Source organism: Eptesicus fuscus, chromosome 2 (assembly GCF_027574615.1).
Source record: "Eptesicus fuscus isolate TK198812 chromosome 2, DD_ASM_mEF_20220401, whole genome shotgun sequence".
Classification (NCBI taxonomy): domain Eukaryota; kingdom Metazoa; phylum Chordata; class Mammalia; order Chiroptera; family Vespertilionidae; genus Eptesicus; species Eptesicus fuscus.
The window spans coordinates 109083015-109106240 of NC_072474.1; positions in this window are offsets into that span (position 1 = coordinate 109083015).

Genomic DNA, 23226 nt, shown 5'->3' on the forward strand with positions numbered 1-23226 from the left:
CAGATGATATATACACTTTATTGCTTGCTTCCCTTTTTTAAAATATAGTTTATTGATTTTTTACAGAGAGGAAGGGAGAGGGATAGAGAGTCAGAAACATCGATGAGATAGAAACATCGATCAGCTGCCTCCTGCACAATCCCCACTGGGGATGTGCCCGCAACCTTGACTGGAATCGAACCTGGGACCTTTTAGTCCACAGGCCGACGCTCTATCCACTGAGCCAAACCGGTTAGGGCTGCTTCCCTTTTTTTTAACTAACAATATATTGTAAACATTTTTCCATGATAGTATATACAGATGATTCTTTGAACAGTTACACGGTATCCCACAAAATGAATGTTCCACAATCTTTTAAAACTATTCCTTATTAATAGACATTTTGCTTCCATATATTCACTATTTCTAACATTTGAAATTGGCAAACCTGATAAATGAGAAAATTTACGTTACTTTTATCTTAATACACATCCCTGATTTCCAAATTTGGCAAACAATTCTCATATACTTATTGACCATTTGTATTTCCCTTGCAAATTGTCAGGTCACAGGTTGAGGCAGACATTTCTAATAATGTGCTAGACAACATTTTCGAGGTCTTTTCCTTTTACTCATGGCTGAGTGGCTGTATCTTGCCAATTGAATGTGAGTGGAGAAAATGAGTGTCACTTCCAGGGTGAGAGTGGGTGTGCTCTGAAACACAGTAGAGCACATGTTGTAAGAGGCCTGGGTCCCTGAATGACTATATGGAACAGAGGACTGTGATAAGAGTGAGGAATAAATGAACTCAGTGTTAAGCCATTGAGATGGGGTGGTTTATTATAGGGACTAACATTACTTACCTTAAAACACATATGTAGAAAAATAGAGGCTTAGGAAAAATATCTTCAAATGTTATTTTGTTTGTGTGTGTGTGTGTGTGTGTGTGTGTGTGTGTGTGTTTAAGAATAAACATGCTTAAATTCAATAACCTTGAGGCATTTTCACTGCTTTCCCTGCTGGGAACATTTCTCCCATGCAGCTGGCTGATTCCTTTTCTATTTCCTCTCCCTCCCCACATTGATTTTTAGAGAGAGTAGAAGGGAGGGAGAGAGAGAAACATTAATGTGTGAGAGAGACATCAATTAGTTGTCTCCCGTACACATCCCCACCGGAGCTGGAGATCGAACCTGAAACTGAGGTAATGGACCTTGACCACTCCACTGGCTGATGTTCTAACCAGTGAGCAAACTGGCTGGTTCTTTTTCATCTCTCAGGTCTCAGTCTAATCATTGCTGCCTCAGAGAGCCTTCCCTGATTACCAGTCTAATGCAACAGACTCCTCACTCCTTCGTCTCGCTCTTAGAGGAATAACTTTCTTCATAGCACTTCCAGAATTTTATTTCTTCATTACCTGTGTGCTCATGTTTGTCTCCTGCTCTCTGTGGGAAGTTGCTAATAGAAGGGCTGGTGACTGGATTGCTGTCCTCCATGCACTGAGCACTTGCAGAGGGTATGAGCTTCAGCAGGAGCTCAGCAACCATTTGTTGAGAAATGAATGATTACCATTGTCTACATACATTTAAAAATAGCACAGCATAAAGGCACAGGTCCCCAAATAATGCTTGGTATCCAGATGGATTTATTGATTTCTTACAGTAATTCCATGGCTTCCAGAATTGAGGACCCATATTGATATGATCAGACAAATTCATTGAGCAAATGGCAAAAAATGAAACCCAGAGAGAAATGCCTTGTCCACAGTCACCAAGAGAGTGATTGCTTAGCCAGGACTAGAATCTAATTCTTTTTTTATTTTTTACTTTTTTATGTCCCTTCCCCATTGTAACATAATCTGTGTATTTATTTATTGACTTATTTATTATTATTTTTAACTTATCTTTATTGTTGAATATTACAAATGTTGCCCCACCCCTCCTTGACCTCCTCCTCCTCCCTACTCCCGCCCCTTCCCCAGGCCTTCATTGCACTATTGTCTAATTCTTTAACACCTACAGCAGTGCAGTGCGGTGGTTAAAATGGACTATATAGACACTTGATTTCAAGTGCCCAGCTTTGTCATTTACTAGTACTTGTTATGTGGTCCTTGGTAACTTGTCTAAGTCTTTTCCCTTTGTAAAAAGGGAACAATAATGCCTCAGTGTCATTGGGAAGTTTAAATAGGTCACAATGTAATGTTATCATAATTAAAGTGTTCCTCCTTGAATAACTGGTCAATAAATAATTATGATGCCTATAATATTTGTATCGAGAGTACTTTATTCATCATTCACTTATCTCCTCATTCAATTATTGACCCACTTTTGTTTTACTGCCAGACCCTTACTAGGTGCTGGGACATCAAAATGTGTAAGACGGTATCTCTGCCCTTGAGAGTGTCAGGGTCCAGTGGCCTGAGAAAGACTCATGAGCAGATGGTTAATGAAGCTGGATCGATGCGGATACAAGTGTGTACAAAGGCAGTGCCGGGTTCTGCCTAAGGTGGGACTGCAGGGCACAGAGGCCTTTCCTGCTCTAGACAGTGGGCGCTGTGTCTCTACAAATGCCGTTTCCTAGGCGAATAGTGAAGTACAGGACCACATAAAGGCCAAGAGGTGAACCAGTGTGATGTTCTGAGGGGCCATGGCACTTTGGTGTCTGTGGCTACCCCCTTGGAAACACACATACGTATAATAAACCCTCTCTTCATATCACTACTATGGCAAAGGGTTCTCAAATCTGAACGTGCTTCAGAATCACCAAGAAGACTTGTTGAAACACTGAGACTGGACCCCAGCCCCGGAGCTTCTGATTCAGGAGGTTGGGGATGGAGCTCAAGAATTAGCATTTCAGATAATTCTCTGGCCATGCTGCTGTTGCTTGCCAGGAAATCATACTTTGAGAACCATGGGTCCATGACAATGGCCTCATCCTGGCTGCACATTGGGACCATCTAGGAAATTTTAAAGAATAGCCATGCTCAAACCCCACCTCTCAAACATTCAGTTTCATTTGATCTAGATTGGAGCTCGGATGTGGGACTGAGAATCATTATTCTACCAGCTCGTGGCCTGGCTTCTTTCAGGGGAAACAAGCAAGACGAGATGGGAACCATTGCATCATATCTGCTCAACTCATCACTTAATATTTAGTTCACCAAAACCTCCATTCTCTGTCATGCTAGGGCCATGTGCAAAGAATAATGCATTTTTATAAAGTCAAGCTCTGTAATCTCAGGCACATCATATCTCTATGTCACACACATCTTGTGCTACTGTCTCTTCCCTCCAAATCCACCCTTTTATAATCTGCGATGCTGGGGCTGGGGCTCTGCATTTCTGCTTTGTCAGCTGCTCCCTGTCCAATAGGGGGCACTAGAGAGTAGGAGGCAGGAAGGAAAAGGAGGCACCTAACTCTTGGCTTCCTGTCTGCCTCCTGTTCCTGTGAACATCACCCAGCCTGGCTTCTTCCTCCCGGCACAGGCAGGACCTTCCCACAGCAGCAGCTGAATCTTGCTTATAGGTGTCTCAAAGCTTGCAGAACCAGCCTCATCACAACCCCAACCCCACATTCCACCCCTCACACTCCTATCCTCAGCACCACTAGCATAGCTGACCCCTCCCCCGGAGGTCTGGGTCCCAACTCCATGGCCTCCTCCAAGCTTCCAATATTCAGTAATTCCAATCTCTTCCTCCCATTTCTCCAGCCCTACTGGCATAGCTGCTTCTGACAATTACTATCCCTGTGATACTCTTGAGTTCTCTTTTATCTTTTCAGTTTCCTAGGTAACAACTTTATACCTGGTTAACCATTTTTTTATATTAAATTTCCTCTTTTCAAATAACTGGTGTGATTTCTGTCCCCTGAATGCACTTTGACACACACACACACACACACACACACACACACACACACACACACACACACCACAACAGGCAGAACAAATAAACAACTATAGACCTCTTCCCTCCATTCCCCCAGTTCCAGGGCCAAGGCCTGTTCCATACAGCTGACCACAGGGGGAGGAGAATGTGTGTGTGGGTAGGTTTATCCCCCAGCTTGAAGAGGAAGAGGGAGCCACAAAGGAACAGAACTACACAGGCCCAGTTCCCTGCTGAGGACACCACTGATGGGTCAAGTGGATTTTCTCAAACTTTGAAATCTTCCCTCAAGACTATCTTTACCCCAGACTTTCACTCCTCTCTCCTCTGTGGAAATTAATGCAGTAACATCAAAATCATTGTCCTTAGCAAAGACTTACTCAGAATATGTCATTTACCCTAAGCAGATGGGTAAGTGACCAGCTTGGGTTCAGGTCTGTCTGATGCAAAGTCCTATTTTTCTCATTTCATTACATGGCCTTTCTCACCAGCCTAAGTCCTCTGAGTGGGGGCCAGGCACCAGATTTTAGCTGACAACTCCAAGGTATCATTTCATACTTTAGGGAAAAAAGACTCTTCTGTGGCTTGGAAAATAACTTATTTGTCAGGTCCACCACGTACCCTGGACAATGATACCTTCTTTTCCAATGTTTCCATGTTTAGCAATGGCCAAGCTCTTTAAAACAGAGCTCCTTCTGATTATGCAGTGGTGGAGATAGGAGAGAGATTATGCTGGTCATTGAGGTTCTCATTTTTCTCTCTCTTTTTCCCCCCAACTCTCTACTACTCAGGCTTAGTTATTCATCCCTGTGTGACAACAGGACTCAATGTGTCCTGCTAGGGCCAATTTGCATTGTTTCCATTTTTGTAAACTTTTGGCCATAGTCTCTCAGCCATTTCAGCACATTTTGGCATCTCATAGAATCTCTCGTGTTCATGTGTCTTTTGCCTTTCACTGGAATGTCATTTCTTTGGGGGCAGGGACCACATTTTACTCATCTGTGTATTTCTGCAGCTCAGGAGTTCTCAACCAGAGTTGAAATTCATAAGACTGGGAATTTGAATAGAAATGGAATAAATCTTTATTTTCACTAACTCTAACAGAAATTTAGCATGTCCTTTAATCATGAATGTCGGCAGCACCCACGATAGAATCACAGCACCTGTGACTTTGCCACTGATAGAAATCCCAGATGTTTTTATGTCACATCACAGGCTATTGCATGCATCTCAAAATGTCTCAGGCTTGTCACCACTTTGAAACTGTGGTAGCTATTAGACTTGCTTCTAGGTTGTGTTATGTTTAAATAAAGAAACACATATTGCTGTCATAATTTCTAAAAAGTATTTTGAAAACTGTAGTTTAATATAATTGGTTTCCTTCATAATCCTATGTTTTTATTTTATGCACTTAAATATATTATTCTAAGAAAGGAATCCATAGACATCACCAAACTGAAAAAAAAAAAAGAATTGTTGTCTTAATTTCTCAGTTAACCTCATTCAAAGTTTGATGAATGAAATACATGGTAGAGAAAAGAATTAGATTAAATAATTTCTGTTTCAAGGAAGAATATTTGATGTAAATTAATGCATAATGCTGGCATACCAAAAATAATTTGGCAAATAAATTCATTTAAATTCACAGTTCTCTCATGTACACAGACAACAGCGTGATGATTGTGGGGAGTAGGGAGGAGGGAAAAGTGGAGAAGGGTCTGGGGAAATTAATGGTGATAAAAAAATATTTAAAGTAAATAAATAGTTCTCACAGTATACAAAAACAAATTCTAGATAAATTAAAGAGTTAAATATACATCAAAATTAAATTAATTAGGTGTATTTATTTGATGCCTGCTACATGCCAGACACAATTCTAAGCAATGGATATAGCAATACATAGAAACATTTTCTAGTCACAATAGGTGCTAGAATAATTGAATATCAACAATAGAGCCCAATTCATATCTGTGAAATATACAAGAATTCAGCCAAAATGAATTATACTTATAAAATTAAACCTTAAATCTATAAACTTTTAAAACAAAACATAGTAGAAAATCTTTATAACGTTAGGTTAGCCAAAAATTTATTAGATACAACACCAAGACAATCCATAAAAATAATTGATAAATTGGATTTCATCAAAATTAAGAACTTCTACTATTTGACAGACACCATTTAGAGAAAAAAAGACAAAACACAGACTGGTAGAAAATATTTGCAAATCTTATATCTCATAAAAGATTTGTGTCTAAAATATATGAAGAACTGTCAAAACTCATAATAATAACTACATAAGTACTCCAATAAAAATTGGCAAATAAATAAATATCTCACCAGAAAACACAAATGGATGACAAATATAATCATAAAAAATTCTCAGCATAATTTGTCATTAAGGAAGTAAAAGTTAAACCCACAGCAAGATATCATCTTGTTGCCCATTGGAATGGCAAACAAAAGCGCTGACAACTGATAACACCAAGTGCTGACAAGGATGTGGAGCAACTGGAATTCTCACATACTGTTGTTGAGAATTCAAAATAGTAATAGTGCAGCAGTTCTGTAAAACAGCTTGGTACTTTCTTATATAACTAACATACACTTAATATGTGATTTAGCAATCCCACTCCTAGGTATTTGCCTAAGATAAATGAAAGATTATGTTTTCAAAACATCATGTGTGCAAATATTTATAACAGCTTTACTTGTCATGTCCAAAAACTGAAAACAAGTCAAATGTCTTTAAACTGATGAATGAATAAACAAACTGTAGTGTAATCCACACAAGGTCATCCTTCTTAGCATTAAAAAAGGAGCAAATTATATGTGCAACAACTGACTCTCAATTGTGTTAAGTGAAAGAAGCCTTTGCGGTTTCATTTTTATGATATTCTGCAAAAGGCAAAACTAGAGATACAGACAACAGATCAGTGGTTGCCAGGGACTGAGGCTGGCTACAGAGTGGCATCGGGAGTTTTTCAAGGGGTGATCTTGATTGTGGTAGTGGTCATATGACTATGTGTTTGTCAAAACTTACAGCACTCTGTAATAGATGAATTTTATTGCATGTAAATTTTATTGTATGTAAATTACACTTTAATGAAAAAAAAAAACACCTTAAATTTCGGCAAAAAACAAAACAGATTTCCAGTTCCTGTGGGAGAAACGAATTTTAGACTCACAACTAGATAGAAATCAATTGATGTTAAGAACTGAGGAAAAGCAGAGGAGCCAGAGGGACTCAGGAATGAGGCCGTGTGTATTCAGTGGATAGAGGCTGGTCAGGGAAGCCCTCTCTGTTGATGTGAGTTTAGAACAGGGACTTAAAGTTAATTGCATTTTAAAAATTGCAGGAAGAGGGAAGTGAATGCAGGCCTGCCTCATTTTATTGTGCTTCACTTCATTGATCTTCATAACATGCTTTTTACAAGTTGAAGGCAAGACCCTCCACCAGCAAAAAGATGACGACTCGCTCTATTGTGAAACTCGCTTTATTGCTGTGGTCTGGAACCGAACCTGCAGTCTCTCTGAGGTCTGCCTTGCATTTATTAAACCTCTGCAGCAGTGATGGTTTTCTAAACTTTATGATGGCAGGAAAAATGAAAAAGACAAATAGACTTCTCTTTCTAGTATTTAAAAAAAATCCAGAAAGCCAACTCCTTGAACAAGATGTCATAGAAGATAGTATTTGGAGCCATTGGACAGAGGCACATGCAGGAGTGAGTGAGTGAGAGCCTGGCCTGGGAGTGGGTCGTAAGCAGAACATGAGTGACCACAGGGAAAAAGGGATGGGGGTTGCAAGGAAAGAAGAGAACCAAGATGGAATCTTTGGAAGGTCCCCTCCTACCCGCCTCTGGGGCCTGCTCCCCAGCTACAGGACCCTCCTTCAGAGCCTGAACCCCCTCCTCTCTCTGATTGGAGTTCGGGAGGTTAAATGAGTCATTTCCTTTGCAGGTGCTGTGATCAGGTGTTCTCATTCTAAATATAAAATTCCAGGGCTCATGTGCAGATATCCAGAAAGCTCAATTAATCCCAAACTGCTTCCCACAGAGCTATCCCAAAATAAAATCTTCGGCATATGTAAAGTGGCTTAACTTTTTCCTCGACTTAATGACTGAATTTAAGCTCATGAAGGGTTTTTATGAGGACTGACACTGAGCTTTCTTCCCCAGGTTCACGGGCAGCTGAGTAAGAAGATAGGTGCTCAAATTAAAGCTGGAATGTTTGTGGCTAAACAAAAACAACTTCTTAATCCACAGAGAGATTAAATGTAAGAATTGGCTATATGGAGCAGTTAGGGAAGTTGCATCTCTACGGATGTTCAAGGAGAAAAGAGACATGTCAATTGTCTAATTGACATGTATCCATAGGGCAGAAAATATATCATATCATATTAATCTGTACATATATCTAACATAGTGCCTGGTACATAGTAGATAAACCTACCTGAAAAGTAGATAAATAAGTAAATAAATGAATGAATTAGTGAAATAATGGCAATGATGTGCAAATAAGAGCCATTATTATAATACATATAAATAAGATTTGATCATTCCCTAATGTGTCACAAAGCACTTGCATGAGAGATTTTGTTTTAAGGAATGCAATTATGGGAGCTAGCAAGCCTAAAATCTGTAGGGTGGGGCAGCAGGCTGGAGACCCAGGGGGAGAGCTGATGGTGTAGTTCAAGTCCAAAGGCCATCTGCTGGTGGAATTTCCTCTTTCTTGGAGGAGGTTGGTCTTCACGTTTTCTGTTTAAGCTTTCAACTGATTGGATGAGGCCCACCTGCATTATGGAGGGCAATCTGCTTTACCCAACCAAATGATTTAAATGTTAATCTTATCCAAAAACACCCTCACAGAAACATCAGGCATAATATTTGTCCAAATATCTGGACACCATGGCCCAGCCAAATTGACACATAAAATTAACCATCATGCCTGGCTTCCAGTTCAGAATTTGTAGTTGCCACAACTTAGTTGCTGAATGACCATTAAACACAAGGCTTGGTGCTGGATTAAAGAAGGGCCAAGAAGAATCAGCTGATCAGCTGGGAAAGTGAACAACAGTCAGAGGCCCTGTTGGTTTTCTGAAGTGTTTTCACCTTGGTGTCTTGTGTGGACTACCCAACGAGTGTTGGCCTGGGTGACGATGGGTCTCCATACCAACTGACTCTGACCTCAGTCTCCCAGCCCAAGCTCCTTTACTTCCCTCCCTACATCCTGCTGAAACGGCTGTGCTAAAATGCGAGGAGTCTGCCTCTGTTACAACCGGTGAGAAGGACACTTGTACACTGGACAATCTGCCATAATCCTGTCTCCTTCTCCACCCTCCTCGCTGGCCCCATTCCCACCCAGCACCATACAAAACCCCAAAACATGACAATGCCAGGCCTTTGCTTGTGCGGTTTCCTCTGCCTGGGTTGGCTTTGGTCCATGGGCAGGAACCTCCCCTTAATTCAGGGCAAACCCGAAGTGTTTCTTTTTCTACAATCTTTCCAGATTTCCCCAGGCATCCTCCTCCTCTGAACATACAATGGACTAGCCCCCCCTTTATAGAATCCGTGGCACTTTATTATATTCGTCACTTATTTACCTTTCTGTCTCCCCCCTGACTGAGAATTATGCTTGGCACATAAGCAGTGCCCAATACTTGTTTACTCTATTCGGAATGAATGAATGGGTGCATGGGCGGCAATGAATGGTGTCCAAGATTATAGCACTAGCAGCAACGGAGCTGGGATTTGAACCTCCATTTCTCTGACTATGAAGTCACTGATGTTTGCCTTCAAACAATGACAATCTGTACGCAGTGCCAGACTGTCTATATCTGAATCTCCAGGGCAAGTACTTGGCTAAAAAATACAGATTTCTGGGTGCCATTCAGATCCATTAAATCAAATCTCTTGGTGGACTGAGTTAAAAAGCAAAGAAAGAGTGTTAGGAAGCCTGGGTTTTTTTAAAAAACCTCTTGGAGTCGCCCCGGCAGGAGTCCATCCTCCAGGGACAATGCAGGAAAGCGTGAGATGTAGTACACAGATGCTCTGCCACTTTAAGGTAAAAAGAAAACATTAGAAACAACCTACATTTTCATCAAAAGGGGGAATGGTGGCCAAATGATTTATGCTATATTTGTACTCGGGAATACTGGGCAGACATTACAAGAGAGTGAGAAAAGCAAACTGACATGAAAAGATCTCGGAGACACATTTTTAACTGAAAAAGGCAGGCCAGGGGAGAGAACGTATGCTATGATCCCATTTATTTTAAAACAAAAAAAAAAATCAAACAATGGTAGCTATTATTTACTTACTTATAAAAGCATTGATAAAAGTGTGGAAAAATAGACACTATACATTACCAGTGGTTTCTTCTGTAATTTTAGAGAGTGATTTGAAGTCAAAATCAAAATTAAAAGCTTTCCAGGCATGAGGGAATATTTTGGGGTGACAGAAATGTCACAACTGCATTGTGGTGATTGTTGCACCACTGTATAAATTTACTAAAAGTACTGAATTATACACTTAAAATGAGTGAGTTTTATGGTATGTAAATTATACCTCAGTAAAAGTTGTTTTAAAACAATCTTCCCAGGTGATTTTGATGTGCACCTAATTTGGGGAAGCCCAGCTGTAAAATGCTTTTTCCAGTTCTTCCTTTCCCCCCAAATCCTAGCTTCTTTTCCTAAATGAGTGTGTGTTTATCCTTCGTCAGGAAAGGTGATAATAAAATCAAGAACACATAGTAAAATCAAAATGTCATAAACATTTCTACGAAGTTTCTCTTGCTTTGCATATTTAAGGATTAGGGAAATGAAAACACATCAGAATTAGCGTCCCTTAGAGAATTCAAACACTTCTCAAGTTTAAATTCAACAGCATGTCTGGCATTATGTCTGACCATTGGAGGCCATGGCTAACCATCAACCTTGAAAAAACCAGGTCCACAGAGATGCATTTGAGAACACAGAGCTTAACAACATAAGTTAAATGAAATAATGTTTGCATTAGATGGGGATTGACTGTAGTATGCATACCTGCCCTGGCCTCGTCCCCATGCGGGAAAGTGACTCTGGCATCCCCATTGGCAGCTGATTTATAGTTGGCAAGCGCCTGAGTGGTCACTGGCTAAGTAAGAACTTTAACTGCCAAAGACCCATGTTGACCCACTAAATAGTGAGATTCTCTTTCTAGTGACAATCGAAGACATACTGCAAAGAGAATCCTTCATTGTCCTAAGAGTAGACCATGAGACTGGGAATGGCGGACTATCCATTCAATCCCGACTGTCACCAGATGGCCCAGGGTAGTGCTTCCCAGGTGTTGAACAATATTCCAGTCTCTGGGTGGTCTGGCTGAACACCCAGTGTTCTTCCTCATTTTCTGGGAGAGGTTCTGCACGTACTAATGGAGCAATCTAATTCACCCAGCCCCAGAAGTGGCCCAAGAGTGCCCCAAAAGGCTGTTCACTAATGGTGGTTATCTATCACTCATGCTACCATTTAATATATGCACGAGGCCCCTTCAAAACATGCTGTGGGCATCAACTCCTTGACTGCTACCTGTCCATGTGAGGTGGGTGTTATTTTTATTATTATTCCCTTTTTAAAGTTGAGGAAACAGACATGATGAGGATAGTCCCACAGGAAGTGGGGCTGGGACCAGAACACCTTCCCGATCAACTGTGCCATTCTGTTCTCAAGCAACACTAGTTCCATTTTCCTTCCTAGTTTTTCTTCATGGTACAATTTCTTAAGAGTCTTCCATCTGCTTGTGAGGTCAAACTAGGTCATGGCTTAATCTTTCTATTTATCTTGAAGCCCAGTGATTCAAGAGCCTCCTCCACAGCAAAATTTGCCTTTTCCCTGCTTAGTCTTTCCCCGGTGATTTGCATAACCAAGTATTCTCACATATCTTGTGCCTTGAGTTAAATGTGCTCTGCAGTAGAAAGAGGCATAAAATAGCAGGGAATGTAGTAGAAGGAAGATAAATTCAATATCTGACCTACTTTCTCTTCGGTGTTAGAAACAGGTACAACTTTAGAAGAGCAAGGGTAACTTGAGGGACTATGGAAACTGTAATCACTCTGATACAACTTTTCAGATAATTCCTGCAATAGAAAATATTTTCTTTACTTTGACCATGAACTTTTCTTTTCTGTAAAAGACAAATGTCCGTGAAGAAGAGATGCACATGACAATGAACACGTTTATTTCTGGTACAAAGAAAGAGTTCGAATTAGAGGACCTTGGAATACAGTGTCTGTTCTTTCACTTGCTGGCTGAGTGGCTTTGGGGAGGCCACTGGGTGTCCCTGAGCTTCACATTCTTCATTTGTAAGATACCTTCCTCGTGGGACTGAGAAGATGACACACTACCCGTATGAAGGACCTCAGACACTATTGGACATGTATCTATGATTGCTAGCAGAAAGAGTAATTCATTCCTGGGCATTATTCTTGCACTTAAGTCTAACCTCACCTTCATAAGCCATGAAATTCTTCATCTGAGAAAAATCTCACATTCTATGGGGGATTCATATGAGTATTAAATGATGATGATGATGCAAAATGACTTTGAAGATCTAAGTTGTTCATAACCTAAAGGATTCCAAGACCTAGAGCAATTCTTCATTCCAAAGATATTTCTTGATCAGAAAACATACCATTGTCAGAGAGGACATCATGATTGCTATTGTTGTTACTATATTGTGATATAGGTATGTTGGCGGTAAGGAACTATAAAGATTTTCCAAAGGAGGTAAGACTAGTCACTGGTGGATGAGGGTAGACAAGGGTAATTGAGGGTAGATGAGGGTAGACAAGGGTAATTGAGGGTAGATGAGGTCAAGTGAAGGAGTTTTGAAATGGGGCAGGGAACATCAAGAACATCAACTGGAGAGGGGAGGACACAGAAGCATTGTGTTTGGGGACTAAAGTGAGGCCATAGTAGTGGTGCCTTTAGTGAGGTAAGATGGGTTCATCATTGTTGAGGAGATCGAGGAACTCGCGGTTAGGATCTGACCGGTGATATGGACTGAATGTCTGTGTTCCTCCTCACCCCCAAATTCATATGTTGGAGGAAGGGCCTTTGGGAGGTGATTATATCAGGAGGGATGAGCCCTCATGGTTGGGATTAGTGCCCCTTATAAAAAGAGACCCCACAGAGCTCCCTAGTTCTTCCACCATTCAAAATACAGCCATCGACGAACCAGGAAGCAGGCCCTCACCAGACACAGAATCTGCCGGCTCCTTGACCTTGGACTACCCAGCCTCCAGAATGGTGAGAAGTCAGTGTTTGGTATTGAAGCCACCCCGCCCGTGGCATTCTGTTGTAGCAGCCTGAATTGACTAAGACAGCTAGGGTCCTGAGCCTGAACATGAGGGAGGTTGCAAAAGCTAGAATCTGTTCCTAACCAATGTTGTAACATGTACCAAAGAGCAGCTGATTTTTTTAAATTTCAAGTTTTCATGCTATTATTGATTGATCTACCTCTTATCTGAGCCGTGAGAGGGAGGACAGTATGTTTTCTCTAGAAATGGCTCTCGCAGCTTCTGGTATGATGAGCTGACAACTCTCCCCAGATGAGGAGTCGGGATGAACCTCAGGGCATGGTTCCCTCTGAAGGTGGGTTTAAACCAAAAGACCTCCCCACTCTCCTGACAAGCTTGGCCAGTGTGGTGACAGCTGAAAGAATGAAAATGGGAGGGAAGGGCTCCTCTAGCCAAAGGTGCCTTGGTGCTCCTGCCATACCCAAAATAACCAACTTCCCATAAAAACTTACAACAGATTATTTTAGAAAGGTTAATTTCCTGACATGCTCGCTCTGCGTTTCATGCTAACATTTAGTCTCAAAAGTGACTTTTGGAAAAGTATAGATCTGATTACAGCACTTCCTTCTCTGAACTTTCTATGGCTCCCCACTGCTATTAATAAAATTCAAATTCCCTAGAATAGAATTACCTGACCCCAGACTACCTTTTGGATTCTCTGCCATTCTTCACATCTCATACTCTTAATCTGGCTCCTGGATCACTCACCATTTCCCAAACAGTCCATGTGGTGCTGGCCCAGGCTTTTGCCTCCCTCCTGAAATGACCACCCTCCCAGGCCCTGTGGACTTTGTGGCTGTCCTTTGACACATCCTTCACAGAAGACTGCACTCCATTCCCAGGGATTGTCAGTCTGTAGTGATCTGATGCTTTTATCTGTCTGGGCTCATATAGTATTTTTGCTGATGAGTTTTTATAAAAGCAGGTGTGAATTTGAGTTTAATACAAATTACATGTTCCTAGTTCTAAAAAAAAAAGCATTTGAGGGGACAACTATGTGTTTTTGTCTATCAAAACTCACATGTAGCTCTGGCCGGTGTGGCTCAGTTGGTTGAGCGTCGAAAGGTTGATGGTTTAATTCCCAGTCAGGGCACATGCCTGGGTTGTGGGCTCTATCCCCAGTAGGGGTTGTGCAAGAGGGAGCCAATTAATGTTTTGCTCTCACATTCATGTTTCTCTTTCTCCTTCTGCTTTCCTCTCTCTCTAAAAATCAATAAAAATATTAAAAAACAAAAACAACCAAAGAAAAAAATCTCACATGTACACACATCCCCTTCTCCCTGCTGCAAATGTGGGATGGCCCATATTGGGTTCCTGTGGTGATCATAATCCTAATGATTGTTGCAAGCTTCATTATTTTACTTCCTGGCTCTTGTTTTTCACAGGCATTTCAAACTATTTCCCTCAAACTAGCCTGCTTGCTGACTCATCAAGCAGCATGTTTAAGATGGAAAGACTTCTCCTTTCCCCATCTGCATTACCTCTCCTAGATTTTGGTTTCAGAGGGAGAGCCATAAATATGTGTTCTTCCATTTGAGAGGCACACTAGAAATTCAGCAAGGGTGGTTAGAGAAAAGGTGTTCCAAGGCAGGAAGAAGAAGGTGCACAGACAGCTACAAAATCAAGAGAGACCTAGGGTGTTGGTGTTTTGCATGCCAAGTTCTTGATGTGTATACAGACCCAGTGACTCCATTTAGGAGGAGGGAGGAGGAGAGTCCTCAGCCCATGCAGAAATGACAAATGGCCACACATCTCTTATTCTAGGGTTGAAGGGCAGGCTAGACCTGCAAACGACCTCATTTCTGCTGGCTAAGCATGTGGAGAGAAAGGCAACAGCAGCCTCCCCCAGCTCTCCTGAGCTGGGACTCAGCTTCATGACTCCAACAACCAGTCTGGATATGTGTCTGGATTTCCAGGGAATAGCTTCTCAATTTTTTATCCAGGCTCTCCAAAACATGTATTTCTTCAGTAATATTTTGTGATCCCTACCCAGTGGTTGTTTTGCTGGATTGATACTCAGCAGTATTGCAATTGTACTAGAATCTTTGTTCAGAGTGAGATATATCATGTTTCCATGCCAACAAACTCCAAGAGGCAGCCAGTACTCATTCTTTCCTCCCTCCCTCCCCCCTCCCTCCCTCCCTCCCTCCCTCCTTCCTTTCTTCCTTCCTTCCTTCTTTCCTTCCTTGACTCCTCCCTTTCTTCCTTCCACTTCCCTTCTCTTCTCCTCTCCTTTTACTTTCTTGCTTTTTCATCTTTCCTTCTAAATATTTCATACAGTACTCAATTTTATGTATTGAGGTAAAACACAATTGCCAGGGAGACAAACACAATAGACCTTCCATAGACTTTATAGTTTATCATTCAATCTGCATGCAGCGTTTAGTTTTTGTTTTTTGTTTTTTCATATATACTTACAAAACAAATTCCCTGGTGGCTAATTTTGTGCAGACATTGGGCATATAATGACAAGGATGTAGAGGAAGCTTTCAGTTGATGGTATCAATTTTCTTGTGGGATGGGAGATAGCATCCCATGTAGAGTATGAGAGAGATGGTGGCAGTGGAGGAGACTTTGGTAGAGCAAAGGCAAGAGGTAACCTAAAGGGATTCTAGTCACTTCAAGGACACAGACCATTTTCTTAAGCCTTTGTATCCCCACCCTTCTCCCTGACTTTGCCCAACACTCTTCTTTGCACATAGCAAATCCTCCATGGATGTTTGCAGAATTGCATCACTTCCCCACAATGCTGACCTCATTTCCACTGACCCCCTTCCCATCCCAGCTACATTTGGATTTACTGAGCTGGGCTCTTTAAAACATCAAGAGCGGAGGGACTGGGTAATGAATTTTAGTTGTAAGTGACAGAAACCTAATTAAAATTGCCCTGAGGGATGGTATATTTTCCTGCAAAACTGACAAATCCAGGGAAAAAACTATCCAAAGAAGCAAACAATGACATCAAGATATAGATACTTTGTCTCTTGAAGGTCAGTTTCTCTCTGGGTGAGGTTTATTCCCTCCCCAGAATGGTCCTCTACCACTTTCAGCTTACGTGTAAGTAGTAGGGGAAGTGCCTCTCTATCAATAGCTTCAGCAAGCCCAACTGGAGTGGCTCAGTGGTTGAGTGTCAACCTATGAATCACAAGGTCACGGTTTGATTCTCGGTCAGCGCACATACCTGGGTTGCAGGCTCGATCCCCTGTGTGGGGTATGGAGGAGGCAGTCAATCAATTATTCTCTCTCATCGTTGATGTTTCTATCTCTCTCTTCTCCTTCCTTCCTCTCTGAAATCAATAAAAGCATATTTTTAAAAAATAGCTCCAGCAAAATGTGCTGGACTGAGTCTTCATGACTGAACTTGCACTATGTGCCTAGTTATGAACCAGTCACTCTGGCCATGGGGGTGGAATATTTTTATTGGCCAAACCTGAGACTTGTATCTGGCTAGAAGGCAAGAGGTGGGGTTAGACCCATCCACATTCAAGGGTTAAAGTGGGAGAAGGGTAGCTTTTCAAGGAAAAATTGGGTGCGGAGAGGTGAACTGGGCCAAACTACGAAGAACCTGAAACCATGTTATTTTTGGAGTCAATCCTTAGGGCTACTGTCCCCAAAGAAGAGCATGTATACTCTGTTGGCACACCAGATCAATTAAAAAACATTTCAAAAATCATTATTTCCTTATTTTAATTTTCATTTATGTTTAATGGGGGAGGGGGGTGAAGATAGATACCAAGCAGGAAAAATTGAAACACTGCCCACCATGTTCCCTTTTCTTGCCTCCCCACTATCGCCAATGTTTGTTGGAAGTGTTGAATCTTAAGCCACTTCAGCCATCACACAAAAGGGGAGTAAAGGACCTGTCTACCTACCTGGTATAAATTGGCTCCTCTTTTATATTTGATGACAACTAATGAACTTCAAAGTGGCCTTTCTTTGCATGTGGCCAGTCCTAAGTGGCTGGCAGTTAAGCCCCAATGCTGTAATGACTAACTCGGAAAGTCCATTTTCATACTCTGGCTCATCCATTCCCGAAGATATTTATGACCACTTAGAATTGCAGCTTCCGGGCACTGGGAGAAAACATCACAGCACGCGACATTAGGATTTTAATATCAATAAATGGGAAAGGAAGCGTAAATGATAATAATGTGACGAAAAGCCATCCCCCTCCCCCTCATTTCCTGCCTGTTTGCCAAGAGGGGCTCTATTTTGACAGAAAGCAGGGGAAGCATATTTAAGTCTGTCAACATTGTCACTGTTGCAGTTTCAGTCCTGCAGACCTCTTTCTTGGATTGCGCTTGGGTCTTCCAACCCAGAGTCCCACCTCTCCCTCCCCTTACCTTAGCTTGCCCTCCACTCTGTGGCCTGAGTGATCTTATAGGAAGCACAGCACAGCCCACAGTGTTTTACAAATTCCATCATGTCACTTCTGTGGCTCCCACTCCCACATCTAACTCTATAATAATATTCCCCATACTGCCATCATTTGCCTCCAATTCTATGACTTTTTAATATCTCTATCTCTATCTCTATCATCTATCTCTATCATCTATCTCTATCTCTATCTCTGTCTCTATCTCTATCTCTATCTCTATCTCTATCTCTATCTCTATCTCTATCTCTATCTCTATCTCTATACCTATCTCTATCTCTATCTCTATTGTCTATATCTACCTATGTCTATAATCTATTACCAGTGAGATGATGCAATCTTGGTTCTTGTATTGATTTCAGAGAGAAGAAAAGAGAGAGAGAGATAGAAACACCAATGATGAAAGAGAATCATTGCTTGGCTGCTTCCTGCACTTCCCCTACTGGGGATCAAGCCTGCAACCTGGCATGTGCTCTGACCAGAATCAAATCCTGACCTCCTGGTTCATGGGTGGACACTTAACCATATAGCCACACTGGCTGGGCTGCTATATTTTTGTATTGTCTTCACAATGCTTTCCTTAATATTTTCTTGGAATTCACGTATGCCCCCTTTTTAATTATTATTATTGTCTAAAGTTTTATATATGTCTCCTATTTCCCCAATTGACATCCCCCCACCCCCAGCCATTCCCACCCTGGGCAAGCCCCCACCGCCCCAGTGTCTGTGTCCATTGGTTATGCTAATATGCATGCATACAAGTCCTTTGGTTGCTCTCTAACCTCCCCCTTCCCACCTCCCCTGCCATTTGTCTCTGGATCTATTTTTGTTAATCAAATTATATTGTACCCCCTCTTTTTTTTTAGAGTGACCCTTGCTCTAGACAATAATCTTCATTAAATTTCAATTTCTTTGTGTAGCATTTTTCGCCCATTAAACATGGATGAAAATTAAAATAAGGAAATAATGATTTTAAAAATGTTTCTAAATTGATCCAATGTGCCAGTGAGGGTATACACGCTCTTCTTTGTGACAGTAGCCCTAAAGATTGACTCCAAACATAACATGGTTTCAGGTTCTTTTTAGTCTGGCCCCAATTCACCTTTCTAGCTTTGTCTCTCTCCCATTGGTTCTCCAGATTCTATGAATTCTTTACAAATATACATGTGGCTTTGCACATGCTGTTCCTCTGCTTGGAATGATATCCTTCTGCTTCATTTTTAATACTCAACCCTTAGTGAAATTCTGCAAAGTGATTAATATTCCTTCAGTTCATCTAACTCAACTGGACGTGAGTTGTACCATGTCTGGGAATTATTTTGTCCATTTTCTATCATCTGCAGTCCATGAACTCCCACCAGATATGAGGCGATCTGATTCATAAGTGTTTCCCAGTGCCCAGAACATGAACACTCTCAGCAAAGGCTTGCTGTACTTGTTACAATCACATTCAGTCACATCTGTTCCATTTCTTTTCCCCCAATAACAATGGGGGTAATTTTACTTTGAAGAACTACAACATAGAGATATTTGCAGAAGGTCCATAGGTCATTTTGTGAGTACTATGTCTGCCCACAGAACCACCTACTGTGTTAATTCTGGTCTATTATAACAGAGAGTAATGACAGAAAATGTTCACATAGACAATATTCTACTTTGGAGAAACAAGGTTATTATACACAATTTCTTAAATGTTAATCATAACTCTATCCCATTATTTCTCACTCAAGACAACAAATTCAAAGTGGCAGTGAGAGTAGTATCATAGGAGCAAAGTTAATCCATTCTAATTTATTATTTAAAAGAAACATTTTCAAATTTTAAAACTTAGGTTTCAGTAAAAACCACTTGTGAGACATCTCACAACTGAGTCAGTTTTCCTACTGAAATAACAACTCCAAGAAAACAAAGATTATGCCTGTCCTTTTCTTTTTTTAATTTCACAAGTACATTCTCAGTACCTGGGCACAGTGCCTTAAACATAGGAAATACATGGCAAATATTTTAATTAAATTATTGCATCTATATATTCATAATTATGTGATTGAAATAACTAACTGTGTGGAGGTGGGTACGGTGAGAGGGGATATTGCAAGGAAAGAAGACACATGAATAAAACTTAACTCTATAGTCTGAATAAGTCACTTAAATGTACCCATCACTACATTTTCAAGTGTGTATTGATGCTAAATTCACAGTAGCTCTTTGTCACTGTGAGTTTTACAGTCAATACACAATAACAAAATAACTTTTGTGGGGGAGTATGGCATGATAAAATTATATGTAATACTAGAGGCCTGGTGCACAAAATTCGTGCATGGAGGGGGGTTGTCCCTCAGCCCAGCCTGTACCCTCTCCAATTTGGGACCCCTTGAGGGATGTCCAACTGCCCTCTCCCTTCCTCCTTCCCTTTAATATTGTTAATAAAAAATATTTAAAAAAATAATGAGAAGAGAGCTAAGGCAGAAACATTAAAGGCTTCTGCTCCATGATGTCCAGGGGACTCCTAGAAATAAGCATGTGCCTGTCCCTGTCACTACCCCAGAGTTGCAAATCACCCTAGACTGCCCATCACCTCTAATGTTCTCACCTTGCCCCGAGCACAAGTTAGGTCCTTGATGGCTTCTGAGCCAGAGATCGGAAATTCTCTCCAAAGAAAATACATCTTAAAGTCAAGCCCCATGACAAAACAAAGGGAGTATTACATGCCATGAGAAAACAAACTGACGAAGGTCAAGAACTTCGAGTTGGAATTCAGGATGTCCTCTTGGTGTATGGAAACCAGCCAGAAATAATCCCCAAAAGGTCATATGGAGTCTCCAAATTAAAACCACTATGGATTTAATACCTAATCCAAGCCTCCATCAGCTGACCCTCTTTTATAAGCTGCAACTAAGGCTATTATTTTTAAATGGCCATTAGAATCAGAAGTCCACTTAAAAAGAGAAGATCAAACTTGAAAGGAAATATGAACAACAATAAAAATCAGAATTACAAAACTTAATCAAAACAATGCCAGTGCCATTTCAGCCTCATCTTTGATTCATGCTTTCTAGAAATAAAAATTGGTAAATTAAAAGTTTTTATTTGGCATTTATTGTACATTTTGGAGGATTTGTAAATCTGGCTTTTGATTTGTTGACATTGTGGCTGCCTGGTAGGAATGGTAAATCAGTTTTCTGGTGTGACAAATCAATTTTGTTTTAGAAAGGAAGCTCAGTGGCTAAATGAAGTGGAGAAGTAAAGAGACATAAATACTGTGAGCTTTAGACGGAAGAGTGTCAGGAATGGGGCCAAAGAAAGCCCTGTTTGCATCCTGGAAGAACGAAGGTTTTTAGTTTTCTCTTTTGGTGTTAACAGACCTTAAATTATGGCTTTTAAACTGCCTTCCAAGGGCCAAAATACAACCCATAGTCACGGTTTATATAGCTCATGAAATGGTTTTTGAAAATTTTGTATTATTGTCATCAGTGGGAGAATTCAAATTGAAATTCAGGTAAAAGTGCTATCCCTTGAAAAACAATCAGAAGTTCTGGCCACTTGGCCTGTGAGTGTTTATGGCAACAGCCAGCTGAAGTTATGGAAACATGTCCCCTGTACCTGGGTCTTGAGCCCTCCAGACTGCCAGAGTCCCCATCTGGTCTGTTCTGCTCACTTACATCACCTTCCTGGTCCTTCTGAACATTTGATCTCGTGACCTCATTTTATACACTAAGATACTCCAAAAACTAGAGTTTGGGGAAAATCATACTAAAACAATTAATTATTTATCAGAAATTCAAATTTAACTTGGTGCCTTATGCTGTATCTGATACTCCTACAGGGTAAGCAGAATTTTGAGCTGGCCACCAGGATTTCCACACTGTTGGTATACGTACTCTCTCCTGGAATATGGGCAAAACTGAATATGATGGATTTCACTCCCACAGTCAGGTTATATGAAAGGTGAAGGGATTTTGCAAATGTATTAGGTGCCAAATGGTTTGACCTTGAGGTCATTAAAAAGGGGTGGTATGACTTAATTGGGTCAGCCCTTAAAAGATACTGTCCTTTCTTGAAAAAAAGATTTGGAGAGTGAGGTTCTTTGACAGGTCTTGAAGAAGTAAACTACTGTGTTGTGAGAGGGCCTGTGGTGGAGTCCATGTGACAAGGACTTGACAGTAGGCCCCAGCCAACTATTAGGAAGAAATATTGACCCCACTTGTGAGGCTACAAAGAAATGAATTCTGCCCATAACCAGTGAGTTTGAAAGAAGACCTGAGACTCAGATAAAAACTCAGGCTGACCACCATCTTGACTTAAGGCTTGTGAAACCCTAAGCAGAGAACCTAGTTGAACCAGGCCCGGACTCCTGATCCAATGAAACTGTGAGGTAACAAATTTGTGGTATTTTGAGCCACTGAGTTAGTGATAATGTATTACACAGCAATAGAAGACCAATACACCTATCAAAGTCTCAATTTCTTTGAACTGATTTTAAAAAATTCAAATACTCTTTGTTAATTACAGAGATACTCATAAACCACTAATTAGTGAAATGACAAGGTATTTCCTTTCTTAACTCGGTGGTGCTCAGGTTACTTTTATCCCCAGAGTTCTGATATGCTGACTACCAGTGAAACCCACACCTTTGTCTATATAGGGGAAGGTTAATATAAACATACATGTAACATTATGGGGCGGGGGGAGGGGATGGGATTGAACTGGACTCCATTAGTTTCTTCATGACTCTTCTTGCCTTATGGCCTCTCTTCTTCATGGCCTCTTTCTCAATTTCATGGACTTTTAACTTTCCTGGCTACACCAACACTTATTTCTCCATCTTTTCCAAATTCCTGATAGCAAGGCTCTAATGGGACCAATAGCCCCCTGTTTCTGAAGAGTTTTGCACCAGCCCACATTAAATATCCAAGAAACAGCCTGAGAGAGGAGCAATTCTGGTTATCTACTGCAGGATAACACACCTGCAGTTTGGGCAGGGCTCAGTGGGTCCAGTTCATCTCAGCTTCATGTGGCAGCAGCTGAGGTGGCTCAAAAGGAGCTGAAGGATCCACTACCAAGATGACTCACACCATATCCAGAAGTTTGGTGCTGGCTCTTGGCTAGGAGCTTGGTTAAGGCTGCCGGCTAGGGCATCTCTGCATGGCTACTTTGTGGGCATTCTGCATGGCTACTTTGGTTTCCCCACAGCATGGCAAGGAGTATTCCAAAAGAGAGGAAGCAAATGTTGCCTATATAGTAGGGCCTAGGTCTGGAGCCACGGACAGCACCATTTCCACTGTATTCTTCTGGTTAAACAATCACAGAGTCAGGGAGAGGAGGCATAGATCTCTCCCCTTTGTGGGTGGGTGATATAGAATTTGTAGTCATATTTTTCTACCAAAGTATGGGAATCACCAACCTAATATTTGACTGTGCTTATGTCAGGTGACCATTTCTGGTCATATCATTATGGCTAAGTGATGACTGCATGGTACTGAACATGGTTCCCTCTGTAAAGGAAAAGATAAAAATATTTAAAGAACATATCTCTTAGCAAGAAATATGGTTAAAGCAATTCTCCTTAGAAGGATTCAGACCAGGTGGCAGGCAACACCTCCTTTAGGATGGGTGGGGCTCTGAGGAAATGGTTTTTGGAGGCCTTTGTCTATAAAA